We start from the raw sequence: 25,478 nt of genomic DNA, 5'->3' as shown, positions 1-25,478 counted from the left end.
TTCTCTAGGGTCCCACTAGCCACACTCTCTTATTCACTCCCAAGATACGCTATGGACTATTGGATGTGTAGTGTGCATAGAGCAGTGCATATGACCGCAACTGATGAGCAAATGGAAGTTAGGGGGGGAGTAGAGGTCTAGTGCTCATGGGTGATCTTACAAAGGCAGAATAACACAGTAACATGCGTATATGATTTCATAAAAAATAGTTTTTAGGGCTATTGGGAAAAATAAGAATACCAGCCCAGGATCAAGGGAGCATTTCTATGCTCTCTGTGGGAACATTGCAGGCTTATCCACCATCGGTATGTTTTTATCATGTAATGTAGCTCATTTGGGGAGGCTGATATTCCTAGTTTAACTATATGCTTGGGATTCAATACGATACATATATAAAAAGTGCCACTTTAAATAAACAACAATGGTGGGTCAAGACTTTCTTGTATAGAAATGCAAATTTATAGAGGATGAATACAAATTATTTACTGCAAGAGTCTGCTTCATATAGTATCTCTATCTTCATGGCAATATTGTTGCCATGACAATTGCCCACACATTACTGAAGTGTACAATTACAATGCATTTTCTGGTGCCAGTTTTGTAATGGGAGCTTAGTTTTCATCTTCATGAACAACTAGTCAAGCAGATTTTTACAGATATAGCCTGAGAAATACTCAACTAGCTGCTTAACACTGCTATTCAAAAATGACTGCTGCTAAAACAAGGTGAGCGGTTTTTGTAAGGACAAATATGAAAGCATAAATCTTAGACTGTAAGCTCAAATGAGAAGGGTTCTCTGATTCCTCCTGTATTAATTGTACTGTCTACCCTCATGTTGTAAAGCACTGCATAAACTGTCGGCACTGTATAAATCCTGTATAATAATAATATTAGATGCAACACACATTTACAAAGAAATGTGAGACCCAAAGACAATTTTCTGTCCCCATACAAGATTTTGTGCTGCATTGCACTCGAAGTGTACTATATGCAGAGCCGCTGATATAATCATGGGACCCTGTACAGCCTACCTGACAGCGCCCTGGACCCTTCCCAGACCCTGCCTTGAAACCAAGTGCAAACAAAGTCAATCTATCACGTGGGTACAATTAGCCTGCCCATCATTGGTGGCTGCTGTCTTCCTGTTTCTCCTCAAGGCTAATCAGGAAGCGAGTCCTGATTGGCCAGGAGTCCAAAAACCTAAGATTGGCTGGGAGGGGAAGCAACTGCCGGGACTTGGGAAGCTAATAAGAGCCTCTGGCTCTAATCATGTGCTTCTAAAAAAAAAAAAAAAAACCTATTGGAATCAATGCGTCCGGCGCCCTGCATGTAGATTAGGGGCCAGGCGCATGGATTAGGGGGCAGCGCCCCTAAAGGAATCTGGAGATTTGGGGGAGGCTGAGAGCAAAACAAGGTATTTTTTGTGTTAGGATAACATAAAATAGAATTTTTTAAAACCAGAATTTAAAGTGTTTTAGTATTACTAAAGTCTGAATTAAAAAAAAAAAATTAAATAACAAACATGTTATACTCACCTGCGCTGTGCAGTGGTATTGCACAGAGCCGCCCTGATCCTCCTCTTCTCATGTCTCCCATGGTGATCTTGGCTCCTCCTCTTCTTTGTGTGACCCCATAGCAAGCCGTTTGCTATGGGGACACACAGTGCATGTTCGTTCCCAACCTTTGCGTTCTTTAGAGCTGCGCTCCACAAACGTACACAGCGGGACTTAGGCCCGCCCCCCACTTCCTCTTCACCTGCTGCTGCTCAAATGCTGTGTGAAGAGGAAGAGAGGGGAGAATAGATGCAGCCATGCACAGCGCTAATCTCTTCTCTCCTCTCTTCCCTTTCACATTGGGGGGGGAGGGGGCACAGGGAAACTGAAAACATTTTTTACCTTAATGCAAGCAATGCATTAAGGTAAAAAAAAAAAAAATGTTTTTAGGTTTAGGATCACTTTAATGTCACCTTAAGTTTAAAAGTTCAATTGGACCTTGCCATCAACCTAAATGTGATAAACTTACCGAAAATTCAAATTTTTAAAATGCTTACTTGCAGAGGTTTTTCTATCCATAAACATTTTTTTACCAGTTGCCGACTGCCCCATGCAAATATACTGCGGCAGGGGGGCTTGGCTGGGCAAAGGCACGTAGATCTATTTGATTTTGTGCACACAGCAGGAGGCAGGCCACGGGAGGTGTGTCGGCGATTGCTGCCGGCCTCCTGGGATCGTCTGAGAAACTGACAGAAGACCTGCCTGCTTATGCAAACAAAGCAAGTGATTCTTCTGTCAGACAGGCAGGGAGAGATCAGGCGTTTCAGCTAAGCTGAAACCCCGATCTCTCTGTGCCTGTCACAGAACCTCCCTCTCCCCCCCCCCCCCCACAGTCAGTAAGCATATAGGCATACATTAACCCCTTTGATCACCCCCAGTGTTAAACCCTTCCCTGCCATTGTCATTTATACAGTAACAGTGCATATTATTTAGCACTGATTACTGTATTAATGTCACTGGTCCCCAAAAAGTGTCAAAAATGTCAGTTAGGGGTCTGATCTCGCAGTCCTGCTAAAAATTGCTGATTGCTGCCATTACTAATAAAAATAAAAAATAAAAAGTCCAAAAATCTATCTCGTATTTTGTAAACACTATAACTTTTGCGCAAACCAATTAAAATACGCTTTTTTGGATTTTATTTTACCAAAAATGTGTAGCAGAATACAAATTGGCCTAAACTGATAAAAAAATGCATTTTTAAAAATTTTTGTATTGGGAATGTTTTATAGCAGAAAGTAAAAAATATGATGCTTTTTTTTTTTTTTTCAAAATTGTGGCTCATTTTTCGTTTATAGTGCAAAATCTAAAGACCGCAGAGGTGATAAAATACCACCAGAAGAAAGCTCTATTTGTGGGGAAAAAAATAACATCTTGACAATTGTATTTGGGTACAGCCTCGCATGACGGTGCAATTTTTCGTTAAAGTAACGCAGTGCCGATTTGCAAAAAAATGGTCTGGTCATTAAGGGCGTAAAACTTTCGGAGCGGAAGTGGTTAATGAATTCGCAATGAACCTCTGAACTTCCTAGCAAATTTGACTACTCCAGAATCAGTTCCCTAGCAAAACCCTTTCCTTTCTTGCCCGTCACAACCTTCTCTTCTTTTGAGAGTGTGTTATTACTTTCTGTGTTGGCCTAGCTCCTCACTCCTTCTCTCATTTCCCTACATAACATTGGAGGAGTGAAGGAGAATACTATAGAGTGTCATATGAGTGACCGTTGAATCTGCTGAGGCTGCTGACATCACTACAAAATGGCGGCACCCAACCACAGTCTTGAGGCTTTTGAATGTCTACACAGTGGAGGCTTTTACAGGTGAAAGCCCCAAAAATACATTACATGGTATGGTAAGCTTGTTGTTGAAATGAATGACCTGGTGACAGGTCCTCTTCAATGTCAGCACCATTGCTCAGTACACTGAAACTTCTAGCAACTTTTTGGACATAATAGTGCATGCAAAGATGGAAGGCTGTGACACTGGTTGGTTTTACTTGGCTTCCCTGAATGGACTCTCGGTTTCAAGAAAACAATTAACAGAATGTTGACAAAGGAATGTTGAAAAGACAATGTACCTTGTCCTCATCTGTGTGACCCATTGGAAGGACATAGCGAGCAGCTGTTCAGATTCTGCTATGGCTTTTCAACCCTCAGTAGTCTGCTTTCTAAAGCAAGCAAACATGGGGTTTCTAAATGTTCTAACAATACAGTACTCTGTAACAGTTATATTTCTGAATGTCTCAGTGTACCTTTCATGCGGTATTATCCTGCTTTTGTGAATGAGTGACCCATTAACATGGAAAATAAGCAATGCTCTTGTGTAAAAAAGATTTTCCACTTCATTTCACTGCTTGGAGACACCTATTACACTCAAGTAAATATTTACTGAAAAGTCAGTTGGTGGAATTGACTTAAGTCTAAGATAAACTGTGGAGGTGTGCTAGACGCTTGTCATTCTGCACTTGTTAAATGACATTGAGTGTTCACTGCTTATAAATCAATATTTCTAATTGTTATTCTCTATGTAGCTTTTCTGGCCTGAATCCCATCTTTTTTTTAAAATTGTCTACACAAGTCCCGTTACCGTCAATTGTATGTGTGCAATGGAATATATTAGTTATGTGCTGATGGGGACATTTTAAAGTGAACCTGTTATTAAATTTTATACCTCAGCAAAATGTCCATGTCCGCCTGGGGGACTTGGTTTGTCCTTAGCTTGTTCCTTTCTCCTGTCCACAGACCAGCAGCCGCCAAGGTGGGATTATCCATGTTTTTTCCTGGCTCCTCTGTCTATATGATATATTGTGATTTATATGTATGGCTATTAAATTCCGTTTAAAATGTATACGCATAGTGGGATATATTCTGGGGTAAATGTTTATCCCTCTCCCACATGTGTAGTATAGTTTAATACACTGTCAAACACATGTTATGTAGTATTTGGAGTAAATTTGTCTTGTAACTAATTTCTGTTTCAATTATTCTGCAGTTATCCTCTTGAACATCTATTTGTACCCCTGTACCCCTGAAGAATCGGTTCGTACCGCAAAACATGTAGGGTAGTGGGTTGTGGTACACCTAAGGAAATACCTGATTGGTACCGGACCAATCTGGCCCAGCGGTACTTCCCGGTGGTTCCATTCTTAATATATGATGATTATGTTCTTATTTGATGGTTTAATTTCCATTTTTTGATTTTTTGTATACATTAATTGTTCCCTTGTCCTTTTGTATTTCTTTTCTTGATAATTTTGTACATTAAATAAATGTTTGTAATACAAATCATTGCATTAGTACTATATTACCACTATTGGTCCTAGACGGTACCTGAAAAGTCCTGACTTATGCCCCACATTGTTCCAATTTCTAAAATGTCCACATTACCTAATCACAGTGTGGAGCACAATAAGTACAATAATAATACTGGATGTGCTAGGGCTTGGCCCTGCCCGGTGTAAATAGAGGTAAAGAGTACACAAAATTCTCACAGATGCAGAGTGAAGGGCTCCAGAATGGCACTCCTGAGTGAAAAAAGTTGTTTTTTCATCCTTCTCTGGGTTATGTAATTCCAAGATCAGAGTCCAGAGTTTTCAAAGAGCTTTGGGAAAGAAGAAGACTCTAATCCTGTGTCCTTTGTGTCTTACTGGAAACCTGAAGACTCTGCATAGGTGTACAGGTGTGCACAGCAGTTGAGAGCAAGAAAATGTGGTAGTTCGGGGCTCCATCCCTTTCCATGAGTTCACAAGACTGCAAGGTGACACCCAAAGCTGTGCATGTCAGCACAGGCTAGGTGTAGTCTGTTAGGGAACAGTCAGAGGTCCTAAGTCAGTGGGCCAAGTCAGCAAGAAGCTGAGAGTGCAGTGAGTGCAGTGCAAGGTGCAGAGGTCGCATGAGAGCACAACGGTGCTGGGAGTTGGTCTGTGGAACCAGACCAAATACCTAGGCTTGAGGCCTGAGCAAGACTGTGCAAGGAGGCTGGTTATTGTTGATTTTCATGTTTCAAGGTCACATTGTTTCTGCCTACTAGTAGCTGTTTTACATCATTAGAGATCTGTTGCAGCAATGTATTTGTGAACTGATTAGCCTGCTCTCCTTTGCAGTCCCAGCAAAGACTCTCCACTACTTAACTGTACTCTTCATCTGGGCAAAGAGAGACAATGGACACTATGTGCAACATATTCTGATTTGGTTGTGGCTAGGGTTGAGCGAACACGGACTGTATTGTTCGGGATTGTTTTGGGTTTTTGGTACCCGGACACGGACCCGAACATTTTACTGTATATTCGGGATACAGTTCTGTTTTTTGGTTGTTTTGGTGCGGTTTTAATGGCGCAGTTTCAACAGCTGCAGGGCAGCCAATCAACAATCGTTTAACTAGTGTGCCCTTAGAAGCCATCACAGCCATGCCTACTAATGGCATGGCTGTGATTGGCAAGTGCAGCATGTGACCCAGAGTCTATATAAGCTGGAGTCACGTAGCGCCGCACGTCACTCTGCTCTAACTACTATAGGGACAGGTTTCTGCTGCTGCTGATTTGAGGGAGAGATAGGATATTATTGTAGGGACAGGCTGGAGAGATTGCTTTCAGGGAAAGAATAGGACACAGGACAGAAGAATCTTCTTTAATCAGATCTACATCGATTTTATTGTGTGGGGGTGCAGTGCACAATCTTTTTGCCCTGACATGAGCCCAGTGAGGAGGAGGGAGAAAAAAAAAAACCTTTTATTAGTCTGTTAGGTCAGTGCATATGTTTCTACTTAATCTGGATTAAAAAAAAAAAAAAACGTTTTTTCCTTCATATTTTACTGTGACATACAGCGTTTAGACGCTGCTGTTCTACTCTGCTATTCAAAAATCACCAATTTAAAGGGAACATTTTTTTTTTCAGTTTTTCCCTTATATGTTACTGTGAGATAAAGCCTTTAGACACTGCTGTGTTCTGATCTGCTATTCAAAAATCACCAATTTAAGGGAAAAATTATTATTTTTCAGTTTTTCATTCATACTTTACTGTGACATACAGACTTTACACACAGTGCTGTTCTAATCTGCTATTCAAAAATCACCAATTTAAAAGGGAAAAATTTTTTTTTTTCAGTTTTTCCTTTATGTTACTGTGAGATAAAGCCTTTAGACACTGCTGTGTTCTAATCTGCTATTCAAAAATCCCCAATTTAAGGGAAAAATAATTATTTTTCAGTTTTTTATTCATAATTTACTGGGACATACAGCGTTTAGACACTGCTGTGTTCTAATCTGCTATTCAAAAATCACCAATTTAAGGGATAAAATTTATTTATTTTTTCAGTTTTTCATTCATATGTTACTGTGACATACAGCCTTTACACACAGTGCTGTTCTAATCTGCTATTCAAAAATCACCAATTTAAAGGGAAATTTTTTTTTTGATTTTCTCCTTTCCTAAACCAAGCATGGATCCCACAGGACTTGTCCGTACCTTGTGCAGAATGGACATGTATACTGGCCTTACCCAGCCATTGTTGTATTTTTGATCTTTCTCACTCTTTTGGGGTGTACCCTAATTTAAAAAGAAATAAAATGAAAAACAAAAACCAGTGTTGGCTACCTCATCCTTCTCCACCGCCACTTCCACCTACACCGCCACATCCACCGCCACCTCAACCTCCTACTCCATATGGGCCTCGTCCTCCTAGATCAAGATGATTCTTTTTTATTTTTATGTTTTTTATGTTATTTTAAGTTATTTCCCTATCCACATTTGTTTGCAGAGCACTTGCCATGCTCTTAACAAGCTTTTGCTGCCATTTGCAGCCCTCTAGCCCTTTCCATGTTTTTTTTTAGAGCCATTTTAGTGCCCAAAAGTTCAGGTCACCATTGACTTTAATGGGGTTCGGGATTGGGGTCAAGTTTGGGTTAAGTCCGGGTCACGAACCCAGACTTTTTTTTCAAGTTCGGCCGGACCCGCCGAACCCGGACATCCAGATGTTTGCTCAACTCTAGTTGTGGCATCTTATTCAGTGTCTACTGTTGGTCAAGAGGACGATACATTTAAGGTTGGATGAATAATATCAGGTAAAACAGTGGGATAATGATACAAAAGAGGCTGATGAAGGGTTCTGTTCTTACCCAGTTGCTTTTGCTGGTAGATAATGTAACTGATGTCAATGATCATAACCAATCTGCCTTCTTTGGTCCATTACATGCTTTTCTGCTTTACACCACTGTTGTTAGCAAACTTATCATAGTCACCAATACCACATATAGCTTCTATTATATATCTCAGCATGAAAAACAGATAAAATGGACTTGTGTAAATCCCAAGGGCTGACCAATGAATGGCTCAGTCAAGTTGAAAGGGACCTAAAAAATCTCTGTTCAATATAAAAGTAAACCTTTGCACATCTCTCTTTCTTTCAGTGATGTTTTAGTAAAGTACACCAAAAAAAAAAAAACTTTCAATTTTTCTTCATTATCACAAAGATTTTAGCAGTTGTACAACAGCATGGAGCAGCTCTTATGTGAGGACATGTCCTCAGTTTAACATTTAGTCTGCATAAAACATCATACTTATGAGAAGCAACAATAGATGTAATATAGACTTAAAATAGGAAAATAACAGGTTTTGAGAACTAAGAAAAAAGATGTTCTCTCCCTCCTTAACATTAGGCACAATCTGTCTTTGCACAAAAGACTTCGAACCATTTACAGCTATTTTTGGCTGTTTAAGTACCCAGCCTGATTGAGCTGTAAAATGTTGTCTACGTAAAGCTGTCATTTTACTTTTATTATTTTCCTTATAAAATCTGCACATTCACAATGGCATTGTTTAATGTTTTTATTAATAATTTGAAAATCTGTAAATAGAAATAGTCAGAAGGTGACTCTATGCATAATTTGATCTATCCCGTCTATCCAATATCCAGGCAAAGTAAATTCATGCACACATTTTCTCCCCATATATAACATCTTTATCTTCAGAGTAACCTAACCTGTCAGATAGTGGGCCTATGTATGGGAACCTTGTAGCAGAGGATAGAGTAAAGGAGCTGTCATTTCTATCTTGTTTTTGAAAGTACAAGCTCCGGAGCTGTCATCCTCAGCCTGGCTTCATTACATTCTAAATCACTGACTTATACCAAGCACACTGCTAGTATAGTGATGGGACACCTGATAGTCCCATACTTGTTCCAGGCCACTGGTCTGTAAAAACTGAACAGAACTGACTGATGCTTCAACAGAAAATCAGCAATGTCAGTTATCTTTACATAAAGATAGGGTGCCATGGTATCGTATTCTATAACAGAATAAAATTCTTAAGGCTCAACTGTAGTCTGCTCGAAAACAAAACTGTCCCCTTGAGGGTGCCTAACAAGATGTGATTTTAAATTATTTTTATTATGCAGGATTTACATAATGGCAACAGTTTGTGCAGCACTTTGAAAAATAAAGGGAGGCATTGCAGTTACATTACAATTCAATACAAGAGGTTTAGAAGGGCTCTGCTCATGAGAGCTTAGAATCTAAAAGGTAATATTTGTGAGGGATAAGATAATGAACAAAGTAGATATACCACTGTAAAACATCTTACTTGTTTTCTTTTTGTAAACTAAGCTCCAGCACCTTCCCATAATTCTCAATCTAGTGAGCAGGCAGCATAGAGGACTCTTGTGCTCTTTGAGTAAGAACAGAGGTCTATGCAGTGGTCCAATGCACCTCTTTCTAAATTAGAGCTAGGCAAATAACAGAGAGTGCAAGCTTTGCAACATCTTAATGGCAAGCATATGCTCTTGAAAAGTGTTAGCATGGGAAGTCACATTTGTTGAGTGTGGCTAACCAAAAATAATTTCTCAGTTATTGGTAGACTATGCATGGTTATGGTGGTTTCTTATGTACTTGTGGAATTCGCTAGTGAGATATCTGCTTTTGAGTTTGTATTCTCTCTTATCTACTATTATGAGACAGCTCATTCTCTCTGCTGTATTTTTTATCTGTTTTCATCTGTTGCAAATTCAGAGAAAGTAGCATGAATAGTGAGACTACTGCTTCAATAAGAACAATAAGAACAATGCATCTCCAAAGTGTCTGTTTTCTGATTTTTTTCTCCGACTTACATAGAATTTGTTTGCTGGTTACCTTAAAAGCAGACATCAGGTTACCTTGAGTGTTTGAATGTCTCAAACAAATGCTGTTAAAAAAACGTTTACACAAGCTGTCCTCTAAAACAATAAGAACAGAGCTACTATTGTTGTATGTTGGGCTAATATCAGTTTGCAATTAGATGCTTCCATTGTTTCTGCAGGAATTCTGATTATAGGATGCATTAAGGTAACCCGTGTTCAACAATAGCTTGATCTGTTGACATGTATGGCCTATGGCATGTATGATATAACAGTTTTATCTAGAGGTTGAATTGGGACTTTTTATCCCAAGGAGCGGCAGTATTGAGAAAGGGGCAACACCCATATGTGGATGCTAAAACTTTCTAAATAAAAGGCCAACAGCAGAAACTCAAAGAAGGAATTCAGCCACTCCAGGAACACCCTTTGGCAACACTTGATTTATACTATTTATATGCTCTTACTTAGAAATCCACAAGCCAATGCTAGGAAAGCATGTGCAACCTGGGAGATTGACCTGACTATGGCTCTATCAGCTAAGGACTGAGAACTCATTAATAGGTATATCCATAAGTGCTCCGAAAACATGGCTGTTCAGGAAAATGGTTACAAAATAAGATCCTGTTGGTATAGAACTCCTGTCCTAGTAAACAAATTTCCTCCATCCATTTCAGACCAATGTTGGAGATGTGGCACGATGCTACATATTTGGTGGTCCTACCTAAAACTTCAACCATTTTGGTTTGATGTCCCCTGCCTCATAGCCATGGTCACAACCTACACTTTGGACTATTCCCCTGGAACACTATCTCCTCCACCATTTATCACCATCTAGGAGATTAGGCCCCCATTAGGGAGATTCATCCTCTCTATTTGTTCTGTTTACCATTTATCATTGAAAGTAAAAGAAAATCCCAGATTTGGGGTTTTCCCCAGAAAAGTAATCTTCCAATGGGAAATCTTCCAATGAGGACAGTGGTTCTGGTGACCTGGGGGTCTCCAAAGGATTCCCTTAATTTGCAGGGATTTTCTCTCACTTCCTGTTTGGCTGTGGGACAGGAAGTGAAGGGAAATCTCCGCAATGAAACACAGATGGTGAAATAAAATATGACTGAAGTTACAGTGGACACAGTGGTTGTGGGAGCGGTGCGCTGTGCAATCTCCTTGCAAAGTGCAACTTTCCTTGGAAAGTGAACTGCCTATTTGCCTTTAGTAAATCAACCCCAGTATTTCCTCATGTCAGTTTTCTTTAAACCATAACTAGGCATATAATGTAATACTTGACAGCTGATATAGATTTTGTGATTATAGCAATTATGGTTTGTTATTGACCTTTGTAAGGATACGTTATTACAGACTCCAATATTAGACAGAAGCTACAGTAAACATTTCATTAGATACTTTATAATGATGACATTTTATTTGAAATGGACACAAACATGATCTGTAATAATGAACAAAGTTCAGTCTTAATGAGCAAATATTCACTCTGGAAATAATTTTCAAATAATATTTATGTTAACAACACTATGGGGCAAAAATACAAAGAAAGAGAGGGTACTTACCTTGTTCCCGGGATCCCGCGATGTATCCCTGCAGCATACGGCAGCCAGATCTTCCGCCTGATGCTGTGAGCCCCGGCTTCCGTCTCCTGCGAGCGTCATGTCGCAGGGGGGTGGAACCGGCGGCAAATTCAAAAAGTAAAAAACACAAACACACTGATATATTGTAATCCTATTGGATTACATTACTAAAATAAAATAAATTGACCTTAGTATGCCCCCCCCAATGCTTTCTCCAATGCCCTTCCTGCATTTTTCCTGTACTTTGTGTCTGGAAAGTGCAGAGCGACCATGGTATCAAAAAAGCGCCTCGCCACCTCAAGAGCGGTATATGACCTGCTGGAAAACAGCGTCAGCGATACAGAATCGCTTGCAGAATGGAGTAAAAGCGATTAGTGGGGAAGTTCGTCATCGTACACAGAAAGTGATTTCAGCGATGATCCTGCGACTGTGCCCAGCGATGTGCGGACTTTGTGCTCGATTGACTGCGGTACGGAGCACGTAGCACCCCCAAGGTTCCCATTTACTGGAGCACCTGTTATCAAAGTGAATGTTGAGGATGACAACCCCTTGGCATACCTCCAACTCTTTTTAACCGATGAGGTTATTGAAAAGATTGTTATGGAAACAAATCGGTACCAGGAGCAACAAGCTGCTGCACATCGGAGGTTTTCAAGGAGCAGAATGTGGGAACCAGTGACCAAAGAGGACATCTGGAAGTTTCTGGACCTAATTATTCTGCAGGGAGTGGTGGGGAAACTCCTGCAGAAGTGGTATTGGACCACCAACAAATTACTGGCCACTCCTTTTTTTGGCACGGTCATGTCGGAATACAAATTTTCGCTCATTATGAAATATTTGCACTTTGCAAATAATGAAGAATTTGATGAGACTTCTAATCCAGCTCCAAAACTAAAAAGATTTGGGATGTTTATCAAATTATTCTAAAAAAATTTACAGCAGACCTATGTACCAGATAGAGACATTTGTATCAATGAAAGTCTAATGGCCTACAAAGGAAGACTCAGCTGGATACAGTATATAGCGTCAAAGAGAGCACCTGATCCCCTGCTGATTTTGTAGGTTTGCCCACTGGCAAAGAAATGATCAGTCTATGATTTTAATGGTAGGTTTATTTTAACAGTGAGAGACAGAATAACAACGAACATATCCAGAAAAATGCATTTCAAAAAAGTTATAAATTGATTTGCATTTTATTGAGTGAAATAAGTATTTGATCGCCTATCAATCAGCAAGATTTCTGGCTCTCATATGTCTTCTTTACAGGTAAGGAGCTGAGATTAGAAGCACTCTCTTAAAGGGAGTGCCCCTTATCTCAGTTTATTACCTGTATAAAAGACACCTGTCCACAGAAGCAATCAATCAGTCAGATTCCAATCTCTCCACCATGGCCAAGACCAAAGAGCTGTCCAAGGATGTCAGGGACAAGATTGTAGTCCTACACAAGTCTGGAATGGGCTACAAGACCATCGCCATGCAGCTTACTGAGAGGGTGACAACAGTTGGTGCGATTATTTGCAAATGAAAGAAACACAAAATAACTGTGAATCTCCCTCCGTCTGGGCTCCATGCTGGATCTCCCCTCGTGATCAATGATTCAATGATCATGAGAACGGTGAGCAATAAGACCAGAACAACACGGGAGAATCTTGTCAATGATCTCAAGGCAGCTGGGACCATAGTCACTAAGAAACCAATTGGTAACACACTACCCCGTGAAGGACTGAAATCCTGCGGCACCTGCGAGGTCCCCCTGTTCAAGAAAGCATGTGTACAGGCCCATCTGAAGTTTTCTAATGAACATCTAAATGATTCAGAGGAGAACTGGGTTAAGGTGTTGTGGTCAGATGAGACCAAAATCGAGCTCTTTGGCATCAACTCAACTCGCTGTGTTTGGAGGAGGAGGAATGCTGCATATGACCCCAAGAAAACCATCCCCGCTGTCAAACATGGAGTTGGAAACATGCTTTTGGGGTTTTTTCTGCTAAGGGGACAGGACAACTTCACTGCATTAAAGGGACGATGGACGGGGCCATGAACCATCAAATTTTGGGTGAGAACCTCCTTCCCTCAACCAGGGCATTGAAAATGGGTCGTGGATGGGTATTCCAGTATAAAAATGACCCAAACCACATGGCAAAGGCAAGAAAGGAGTGGCTAGTGTTCTAGGGGTCAAATACTTATTTCAGACATTAAAATGCAAATCAATTTATAATTTTTTTGAAATGTGTTTTTCTGGATATTTTTGTTCTTATTCTGTCTCTCACTGTTAAAAAAACCTACCATTAAAATTATAGAGTGATCATTTCTTTGTCAGCGGGCAAACATACAAAATCAGCAGGGGATCAAATACTTCTGTTCCTCACTGTATATAAGAAGAGTTCCTTCATTCATACAAAATAGGAGCATAACAGGTCAACATTTTGGAACCTTGTAGGATCCCTTTTTAATCTGATAATGGCAATTACTATATAACCTATAAATTATAAAAGCAAGGTCCATAAAGACATGGATGAGCGAGTTTAGGGTGGATGAACTTTACTGGCCTGCACAGAGTCCTGACCTCAACCCCATAGAACACCTTTGGGATGAATTAGAGTGGAGACTGCGAGCCAGGCCTTCTCATCCAATATCACTGGCAGACCTTAAAAATGCCCTTCTGGAAGAATGATCAAACATTCCCATAGAAACACTCATAAACCTTGTGGACAGCCTTCCCAGAAGAGTTGAAGCTCTAATAGTTGCAAAGGGTGGGCCAACTCATTATTGAAACCTACGGACTAAGACTGGGATGCCATTAAAATTCATGTGCGTGTAAAGGCAGGCGTCGCAATATTTTTGACAATATACTGTGTGTGTATATATATATATATATATATATATATATATATATATATTATATATATATATATATTGTAATAACAACTGCTCCAGACACAAAATAAAATGAAACATTGGGTTGGGAGAATTATATGGCAGTTCATTGGCAGTGGTAATATCAGTACTGAAGTTTAATTGTGAAACAGGAACAGTGGAGTTCAGAGTTGATTTAAAGCTGCAATCTGTGGTAACAAAAATCCTCCCTTAGGGTTTGTTTAGCAGTTGTTGAGCAGTAAAACCACACGGTTGTGCCACATTTTTACAGCCCCTCAAATGCTCTCCCTTTAGCTGCAAAGGCAGCTGCAATCCTTGGCTTCGCACTCATGGCAGATATTTTAACCCCTTTTGCCTTTGGCAGATGCAACTACCAATGCAATGCCACCCAATCAAGTGAATGGAGCCATGCTGCAACTGCTGCGTAATCATTCACCAGTGGTTGCAGCATGGTAGTGCAGCATTTAGAGGGTTAAAACAAGCTGTGAGAAGGGAATATCAGGTCAGGTAGATCAATTTGGTAAAACTGCCTTTTTCAGTACCCTAGACATAAACAAGCATATTTAACCCCTGCAAAGTCAGGGCAGCCCCACTTCAAGGGAGGATCAGCTTTAGACCATTCTTGTACATATGTCCTACAAATCTGCTATATTCAGGTAGGTGTTTATTGGTTTGGTAGGAAGTGTGCAATTAATAAAATATGATGGTCTACAACAATTATAATATGTAAGAATTTTTACTCAAAGCTTTTTTCTTGTCTGCAGCGGCCATCAGCTTATTTGTTGGATGGTGTATTTTTGTTTTTGTTCTGATAAAATAAATGAGGTATCAGTACCAGATAAATATAGATTTTTTTTCAGCTAATAGCAAAGGCCTATTAAATGTAGCTGCAGGTCAATGATTCTTCTCACAGAAATACCTTGTACTTATAAAACCGTATACGGCTCCCCAATTGAAATCAATATTTACTTTAATTTAATAGTATCGCAGGTTGGCCTCCAGAAAAAAATGATTCTTCTCCCAGCAATATTTCAGTGATTCTTCTAATATTAGAAGGCTTAGATGATGAACATCAACAAGTGTGGAGATAAATAGAAACCTTTTAATGAGTGCCAGAAATGTGGTATAATTTTACAGCAAAGCCAGTTATAAGCTTATCAGTTTTACTATTAACAGTAGATCTAAACCCAATCACGACAATCTTATATACCGTATTTTCCGGCGTATAAGACGACTGGGCGTATAAGACGACCCCCCTAATTTTCATCTACCGATAATACTTATACTTAGGTTACCTTGGAGATTTTATACTCGGCGTATAAGACGACCCCTCATTTTTGGGGAATTTTTTTGAGGTTCAAAAGTAGTTTTATATGCCAGAAAATACAGTAAGTGTTAATTTAAATCCGGAAGTTGATTGCAATCTTTTTATATGTGCAATTTTTAGTAAGAGAGTACCTGATCATCTTTGATGCAAAGAAAATTCTGGCTGGCCACACGTCTGGTTAAAATTCACCTTTATTGGAGCATATTCATAAAAGCAACTCCAAAACACAAATGTAGGGGAACAGCAAACCCAGCTAAAAGACTAAACAGCTAGTGTATGTAAAGGTGAGTAAGTGTTTTCTGGGTGTAGAATCTCTGCAAGACTTCTAGGCTGCTTAGTTTTGTGGGTGTTGAGAATTTTTCTGGTGTAGGTTTCATGGACACAATTAACACCCAAAGACCAAGGTCATCATTTAAATTTTTGACATCAAGGCCAATTTCTTGCTTTCATCAAGAGTACCTCTATAGGGTTACAGTGTGAAGGCACCTCTGACACCCAAAGACCAATTTTTCCACACCTGTTTTGACAGGTGCATATCAGAAAGCAAGAATTGGCCTTGCCGTCAAAAATTTAAAACAAGGCCAAGTCTTGCTTTCATTAAGAGTACATCTATAGGGTTACAGTGTGAAGGCGCCTCCAACACCCCAAGACCAATTTTGCGGCACCTGTTACTTCTATCCAAAGTCTGTGGAAGAGACACCAGAATTTATCCAAAGAATCTTTATTCCTGTTCCCAGTGCATTACATCGTGGCTTCATCATACAGACTGGCTCCCCAAGCCGTTGTTTGCAAAATAAAATTTATTTTTTTGGCTTTATAAATGTAATTATTTCTTCAGCAGCTTCTATACACAGTACAGATGTGCCACTTCACAGGTAGACTAAGGGGACCCCCATGCACTAAATTGAAAGGATTTTTTTATTTTTATTGTTATTTCTCATTTTTATGCTTTCACTTTAAGCATCAGTAAATCACTGTTCATTTAAAAATGACGGTTTTTACAAACTTTTTTTTTCATTGATACATGTCCCCCAGGGCAATAACGGGACCCCCATAACCATTTTATGCCCAATTACTGGTATTTAAGCCTTCAAAATGGGCACAGTTTGAGCCCTATAGACTTCAATAGGGTTTGTTATTCCGTTCCAAACTTTTGCGATGTTTGAAAGTTCTGGTGTAAACCAAACAGTGGGTCGTTCGGCCCATCCCTACTGACAAGTTTAAGGGAGAAATACAGCCAAAGCTTGTTTGGCTGTACTTCTCCTGTGGATCACAGGAGTGCAGTTCGTTCTGCCCTACTGTGACCTGTTTTCAGCAGACAGCGGGCTGAAGCCTGCTGTTGGCTGGCATTGCAGAGCTGGTCCAGGCTGGGGAAATATCGTGATCATATAGTCATGATCCACCCAGAACCCTGGACCGACACCTGGCTCAGCCTCTCATTGAGCCACTGAGAGCCTGAGCCAGCTGCTTCTGCCCCTGCCCCCTCCACTGCCCAGCACCCCAGTGAACATGGGCGGCAGAGAGAACAGTGGTGACTGACACTTACAAGCTCTCTGTTTATGGAGCTCAGAGAACCGATCGATCAGCAGTTTGATCGCTCGGTTCTCAGTCTTAGAGCTGGCGATGGACAGATGCAGCATCGGACCGATGCTGCATCCACCTAGGTAGGATTCTTGAAAAAAAAAAAAGATCCTATACCTCTCTTATAAGCGTCCATGCACACTAGCTTAAAAAATGCCATTGCTCTTTGCCAAAAAAAAAAAAAATGCAAATTTTGAGTGTTTAGTGTTTTTTTCTGCCAGAATATCGCTCTCAAAGATGCAAAACAGAAGGGTTTTTTTCTGCCTTTAAACTCTAGGCTTAAAATATGCCTCTAAATGACCTAATGTGCATGGACCTATAGGATAACATTAGTTGTTTCTACAGGCAAAATGTTAACTCCTCTAGGAGTAGTGTTTTTTAAGCCTGTGTGCATGGACTCTAAATACGTTTCTAGGACATAACATCAGAGGATGTACAATTATGGCTCCCAGACACACTTCCTAATATCAAATATCAGGGGGGACACAGAAGTTCATACACACAAGCAGCATATCTATTGCATACCGCCCAACCATCCCTGATTCCCCGGGACCATTCCGGAAAATGATCCCTGTCCCGGAGACCCGGCGAATCAGGGCTGAGTCCCGGAATGTCCGTGGCGGTGTGGGACGGCTTGGTTCCTGTCATGAACCTTGGAATGCGGAAGTGTTCCTCCTTGAAATCTGTTACACAGTGGGGGGTCTTCTGCCCTGTCTTAAGGCTCCAGATGGCTCCATTGTTCTGTGTCTGGCTATTGTGTACATTGATTGCCCCCTGGGGCTTCTGTCTCATTACACATAACAGTCCTTCTAATCAAGCTATCGGACCACTCCCTGCTGACTCATTTTCAAGTCCTCATTTGCATGGTTAAGGAGGACTACATGTACTTTACAATTGACCAATAAGAAAGCGGTTGTTGGGGGCGGGATGTTCTAAATTCTGTATAAAAGTGTGGTGTGTACTTCCAATAAAGGTCTTCCTGTTTGAACTTACTAATGTTCTAATGGATTCCGAACGGCACATAGCTGTAGTTCGGATCCCGGAGCCTTGGATGAGCGAATCATCAGACGTTGCGATCTGCAAGCTGACTCACTAGTAGCAGAGGAGTGTCGGGAGAGTGGAAGCGAGCGAGCAAGGGTCTCGTTTCAGTTCCCGCATGCCGCGAGCAACACATGGCAGCTGGCATCTATCCCCCGCTGCTTCTGACACACAGTGCAGAGCTGAGTGCCCTGAACCCACCCCTCCTCCTTCCTGTGCTTTCCTGTACACGGAGGAGGAGGCAGGGTGCAGCACTACACTCTGCAGAATGGAGGTGATCTAAAGGTATGTGATTATTTCTGTGTACATGAAACTTGCAGAGGAGGGAGGCATGGGGAATAGTGTGATGGGGGGTGGATTGAGCTGGGATGGGCATGGGGGATGGATGGAGCTGGTATGGGTAAGGGGAGGTGGATGGAGCTGGGATGGGTATAGGGGGTTGATGGACCTGGTATGCGTGAGGGATGTGGATGGAGCTGGGATGAGTGTGGGGGATGGATGGACCTTGGATTGGTTGGGGGTGGATTAAGCTGGGATGGGTGGGGGGCTGGATGGAGCTGGGATGGGTGGGGGGGATGGATGGAGCTGGGATGGGTGTGGGGGATAAATTGAGCTGGGATGGGTGTGGGAGATGGATGGAGCTGGTATGGGATCAGGGGGATGGATGGAGCTGTGATGGGTGTGGGGAATGGATGAAGCTGGTATGGGATCAAGGTGAAGGATTGAGCTGGGAAGAGTGTGGGGGATGGATGGAGCTGGCATGGGATCAGGGAGAAGGATGGAGCTGGGATGGGTGTGGGGGATGGATGGAGCCGGGATGAGTGGGGGATGGATGGAGCTGGTATGTATGTGGGGGATGGATGGAGCCAGGATGGGATCAGGGGGATGGATGGAATGGGTGTGGGGAATTTATGGAGCCAGTATGGGATCGGGGGAAGGATGGAGCTGGGATGGGTGTGGGGGATAGATGGAGCTGGTATGGGATGAGGGGGAAGGATGGAGCTGTGATGGGTATGGGGGATAGATGGAGCTGGTATGGGATGAGGGGGAAGGATTGAGCTGGGATGGGTGTAAGGGATGGATGGAGCTGGTATGGGTGTGGGGGATGAATGGATCTGGGATGGTATTAGGGGGATGGATGGAGCTGGTATTGATGTGGGGAATGGATGGAGCTGGGATGGGATCAGGGGGAAGGATGGAGCTAGGATAGGTGTGGGGGATGGATGGAGTTGGTATGGGATTGGGGGGGAAGGAGGGAGCTCAGCTGGGATAGGTGTGGGAGGATGGATGGAGCTGGTATGGGTGTGGGGGATGGATGGAGCTAGTAAGGGATAGGGGGATGGAGCCAGGATTGGATCTGGTGGTGGATGGAGCCAGGATGGGATCTGGGGGAATGGATGGAGCCGCCCCCTGCATTCTGTACATTACACACTACTGTCCCCTGCATTCTGTGCATTACATACTCCTGTACCATATACAGGGCCACTGATAGAAATCATGAAGCCCCGTACAGCCTACCTAAAGGGGCACCCATTTAGTTCCACCCCTGGCACCTCCCCAAACCCATGCCTTGAAAAAAAGTGCAGGTTTGTCTTCAAGTGATAATTTATTATGCCACACCATGCCATCCATAGTAAATATGTGCAGAGTTCAGTGCAACACAGTACAATCACCACACCATGCCATATTGCCATCCATAGTAAATACGTGCAGTCAGTGTGCAGTGCAATGCAGTATAATATTTACTCCCAATCAAGCTGTGCTGCAGCAGCCATGATCCGCTTCCCCTCTGCTCCTGGACTCAGACTCATCTGCCTCCACCCGCCTCTCAGCCTCTTACTCTTTATCTTGGGCCCAACTCAGATCTGAGCGGAGGAAGATCGATCCGCCAGGGAAGGAAGGAAATAAGCAGCGGCAGGCCGCCGGGACTTAAAGTTAAGCTACCATGATAGGGCCCGGAATATACATGCGCCCGAAATTTATAAAAAAAGTCCCTCTATTCCCACCAACACAAAGATCAGGGAGGGGTCCAAAAAATATCAATTACACCCCCGCTAGTAGGGGGAGCAAAGCGGAGGCAGTGGAGTCACTAGGGTTGGTGTCACTTGGTGCAGTAAATCATGGTGTCACCCCCCCCCAGGCTCCCTCCTGCCACAGAGACTGCAGGCATGCTACAGGAGACAATCAGAGACTGCAGGCATACTACAGGAAACGGTCAGAGACTGCAGGCATGCTACAGGAGATGGTCAGAGACTGCAGGCATGCTACAGGAAATGGACAGACACTACAGGCATGCTACAGGAGATGGTCAGAGACTGCAGACATTACACAGGAGACAGAGAGTGCAGACATTATACAGGAGACAGTCAGAGACTGCAGACATTATACAGGAGACAGTCAGAGACTGCAGACATTATACAGGAGACATCAGAGACTGCAGACATTATACAGGAGATGGTCAGAGACTGCAGGCATAGTACAGGAGACAGTCAGAAACTGCAGACATGGTACAGGAGACAGTCAGAAACTGCAGACATGGTACAGGAGACATATAAAAACGGAATAAAATATCAACAGCATAGGTGCATAATAATTCCAGTAGCACAAGGATGGTGGTAACCTCTCATCATCAATAAATGTGTAATAAGGATTGCTCATAAAACAGACAAAACATGTCAATCAATACAATCTAAATGCAGTCCATAAAATTCCACCAAGACAGCAGAAGATGTTACAAAAGTCCACAGTTGCTACACACTCCTGGGATGATTGCTAGCATGTGCAGATGGAGTATTGGATCACCATAGATGCCACCACCGTGCTCAAAAAGGGGGGGAGATAGAACACACACTCACCGACTCCACTGGCCCAGCCACGCTCGTGACTAAGAAAACAAGCCAAATGTTAAACACATCCACTTAGAGATCTGGGATATCCACAGTGATGGGTGATCAGTAGTGCTCCAAACCATATAGGAGAAAAAACAAACTCCACTAGTGCAATAACGCCTAGAATGCTTTATTCATATAAGTAAAAACAGATATTGCACTCACATGTCAATAGCATATCACTCGTATAGGTAATCATAGGGAGGTGTTCACCTTTTGGGCATCGTATCCAGACTCCACGCCGTGGACCGCACGCCTTCCGGGTGCCCAAACTCCTCGTACAGCAAGGTAAAATGACGCCGCCTGGTCACGCCCCGACGCGTTTCGTCACTTCAGACTTCTTCACCGGAGATGGTCAGAGACTGAGGACATGATACAGGAGACAGTCATAGACTGCAGACATTACACAGAAGACAGTCAGAGACTGCAGACATTATACAGGAGACAGTCAGAGACTGCAGACATACTACAGGAGATGGTCAGAGACTGCAGAAATTATACAGGAGATGGTCAGAGACTGCAGACATACTACAGGAGATAGTCAGAGACTGCAGACATTATACAGGAGACAGTCAGAGACTGCAGACATTATACAGGATATGGTCAGAGACTACAGACATACTACAGGAGAGGGTCAGAGACTGCAGACATTACACAGGAGACAGAGACTGCAGAAATTATACAGGAGACAGTCAGAGACTGCAGACCCTATACTGGAGATGGTCAGAGACTGCAGGCATTATATAGGAGACAGTCAGAGACTGCAGGCACTATACAGGAGACAGACAGAACCTGCTAAATAGTACAGGAGACAGTCAGAGACTGCAGACATAGTACAAGTACTGTGGATGGTGTGGTTGCAGTCAGTGTAAATAGCTCTGGGGAAGCCTGTCCTCCCTCTGTCTAGAATAGACCTGTGGGACCCCTGCTTCCTCCACTGTGTGCAGCTATGGCAGGATCTCTGCTCACTTACATTAGCAGTGTTCCGGTCCAGATGGCAGGTCTCCTCGGAATCCCGGCCCTTCCATTGTCAGTGGGAAGTACAGCACTATAGGTGGAGGCGGAGCACCTCTGGAGGAGGAAGTTACATCTTTCTCCTCTGAACGCCGGGGGCCTCCTTGCACCTGACTGGTTGCTAGGATGCTACACGGGCCCAGCAACCAATCATTTTGACAGGCAGGACTTGGACGTGCTGGAAGCTTTACCACTGGTGCTGGCTTTTACCTGAAGACTACCTGACTGATTGTCTCTGAGGCTGCTCTGACCCCCCCTGCAGAGCTGAGGACACTGGGCCCGGTAAAACAGGGCCAGTTGTACTGGCTTTTCAGCGGCCCTGATTATATACACAATACTGTACATTATATACTTCTCACCAAAGTCTTCATTGTCTCAACAGTTGCTGGTTGCTATGCGGTACCTGACTATTTTAATAAAGTTCTTCTTTAGGCAGGCTCAGACAAAGCAATTAAAGCATATTTTGCAGGTACAAGGAAATCTGGGTTTTGTTTAAACAAATCCCTTAAGCCTCTTCCACTGCTAAGCAATTGACCATGCCCACATTTTACTGTGGCCGCAGGTCTTGTCCCTCCACCACCTCCAGTGTCTCTCTCATTCTGAAGTTCAAATGTTGGGAAGTATGCTATTGTTTGGTAGAACTGCTCAACCTACAAACATTGAAACAGGGAGGTTGGTCGGGGAAGAGGAAGCAACAACAAGTATGGAGGCCAGGAGAGAAACCTATTAATGCAGCAAATACACACCTGCAGCAAGAACAGCTACAGACACCACCAGGGGTAAGCTCCGAAGAAACTGACCCAAGGCAGTGTCACACAAACAGATAAAAACCCAGCATCCTTTGGTTTTCTGTAAATGGAAAGCTTCTTTTGCTCTTCTTCTTTACTTCTAGATGGTGTTTTGCATAAATAAAGAATACAATCTTTGGCACTAATAAGAAAAAGAACACCCCAGAGATTGCTGATTTACTAAAATATGTATAATTCCCTTCTTTCATCATCCCAAAGAAAAGCAATGACTTGCGTGCTGACAAGTAATTATTTGGCTTGTTGAATCTGCCAGGGAAACACATTTTTATACAAAGGAATTAGACAAATCACAGCAGGTATAAAACGTTTTAATATCATATATTTTCACATACTTGTAATATGGAGATCCAGAAGAGTAGCGCTAAAGTTATACATTTTATCTCATTAAAAAGCTTTGTGGATCAGCTGTTAAGAAAAAAAGGGAAAAATAAAATCCCATAATAATGCATTAAACATTTAGGCCCCATGCACACGGGCTTTCAAAAAAACGTACGTCAAAGCTAGTTATGACGCCGGGAAAAACTGGCGTTAAAAACACGCGTTAAACAGCGTTTGTCAAATTATGTTAATGAGCGTTAAGCCGCGTTAAGGCGCATCAGCTCTAAACAGCGTTTTTTAAAAAAAATAGTCCTCCTCCATTTTCCACACCCAAAATAACCACAATGCAATGTGTCAATGCCATTTTGGTGGGAGAGAGAGAGAGAGGAGAGAGCATTTTCAGATCAGCTGAGAGTGTTTCTTGTATTTTCGGAGTATTTTTTCATTTCTGGGTCATGGATCCTGTTATGCAGAAGGTTGATGAGGCGATCCTGCTCATCATTTTGAGAAGGATGTGTAGAAGGAGACAGTTGGAGGAGGAGAATGAGAGGAGCAGACGGCGAAGGTTCTGGGTGCATCCTGTCATGTCGCAGCGTCTGTCCGTGGGGTACTTTACCACCATGTACACCCAACTCCGCATGAATCCGGACAAGTGGTACAACTTCTCACGTATGTCTGTTCCGCTTTTCGATGACCTGCTGGAGAAGCTCAGGCCAAGGCTATCCAGGATGGACACGAACATGCGAAGCAGTGTGTCACCGGAGGAAAGGCTGCTTGTGACACTTCGGTAAGTGAAATCATTTTTGGGTGTTTTGTCTAGGGTTAGTACTTGGGTTATGGTTAAGAGGGTTAGGTGGTGAGGTCCTAGTTAAAACATATTTTCGAAGTATTTTTGAAAGATATATATATATATATATATATATATATATATATATATATATATAGATATATTCTTTTATGTAATATGTAATCATTTTTTCTTTAAATTTTTATTTTAGGTTTCTTGCTACTGGCCAAAGCTTTGTCTCCTTACACCACTACTTTCTGCTAGGTGTCTCCACGGTGGCCAAAATTGTTAAGGAAACATGTGCGGCAATATGGGAGGAGTTGAAGGAGGTGGTCATGCCGGAGCCGACTGAAGAGATGTGGGAAGCAGTTGTCGACGAGTTTTGGGAGAAAACTCAGTTCCCCAACTGTATCGGTGCCCTTGATGGAAAACACATCAGGGTGAAGAAGCCCCCCCATTCCGGCTCTGCATACTATAACTACAAGAAATATTTTTCTGTGGTACTCCTGGCATTGTCTGATGCCCATCTTCAATTCCTTGCTGTTGATGTAGGAGCATATGGTAGCCAGGGTAATGCCCGCATCTTCCAGGAATCGGCTTTTGGACGTCGGCTACACGAAGGACGACTCAACATACCAACAAGCAGGCCGCTACCGTGTACAGAGGAACCAAGCTTGCCATTGGTCATGGTGGCCGACGAAGCATTTGGACTGGCAGAAAATCTGATGAGGCCATACAGTGGCTATGGACTGAGTCATACCAAACCTACAGTATATTCAATTATCGGCTGAGCTGTGCTCGTCGTGTTGTGGAGTGTGCGTTTGGTGTGTGCTCAGCAAAATGGAAGGTTTTGCTGTCATGTATGCAACTGGATGTTGACAATGCCATCAAGGTTGTCCTGGCCTGCTGTGTTTTGCACAATTTCCTAAGGAGAAGCGACAGGAGCACCGTTGAACCAGAGCCACGTAACCCCATGCACCGCGTGCAGTTTATGGACTTGCGAACAACATCACGAGTCATGACCATCAGAAATAAGTTTGCGGATTTCTTTGTCTCGCCTGATGGGGAAGTGGCATGGCAGGATAATTTTGTCTAAAATCATTTATCTTGTAAACTTTGTGATATCTTCACATACAGCTTTTATTAAACATTTATGTCAGTTCTTTTGATGTCTATCATTCTTCCATTGTTCCAGTTCAATGTTGCATGAGGCAAGTGTGTGCCAGCCCTGGTCTGTGCATACACTTGCCACATACAGAAGAAGGAGGGGGGTTTCCTTCTGCATGTAGCAAGTGTGTGCCAGCCCTGGTCTGTGCATACACTTGCCACATGCAGAAGAAAGAGGGGGGTTTCCTTCTGCATGTGGCAAGTGTGTGCCAGCCCTGGTCTGTGCATACACCTGCCACATGCAGAAGAAGGAGGGGGGTTTCCTTCTGCATGTGGCAAGTGTGTGCCAGCCCTGGTCTGTGCATACACTTGCCACATGCAGAAGAAGGAGGGGGGTTTCCTTTTGCATGTGGCAAGTGTGTGCCAGCCCTGGTCTGTGCATACACTTGCCACATGCAGAAGAAGGAGGGGGGTTTCCTTCTGCATGTGGCAAGTGTGTGCC

At 42.6% G+C, this 25,478-nt stretch overlaps 1 protein-coding gene across 4 annotated transcripts in view; it reads right to left on the bottom strand.

The window, feature by feature from the left end:
• The window catches only part of HTR1E (5-hydroxytryptamine receptor 1E), a 156,573-nt gene that overhangs the window by 59,705 nt on the left and 71,390 nt on the right, over positions 1–25,478 (bottom strand). For 2 of the 4 annotated variants that reach the window (XM_082251393.1, XM_082251394.1), the window contains exon 1: positions 3,625–3,752. The exons of the other annotated variants lie outside the window; for them this stretch is intronic. The gene's annotated coding sequence lies outside the window, so the exon portion shown is untranslated. Of the gene's footprint in view, positions 1–3,624; positions 3,753–25,478 lie in introns of those variants that run through there. 4 annotated transcript variants of the gene reach the window in all.

This window comes from Pelophylax lessonae (genome assembly GCF_965119305.1).
Source record: "Pelophylax lessonae genome assembly, chromosome: 3".
NCBI lineage: Eukaryota > Metazoa > Chordata > Amphibia > Anura > Ranidae > Pelophylax > Pelophylax lessonae.
This window is presented reverse-complemented; position numbering and strand designations above follow the sequence as displayed.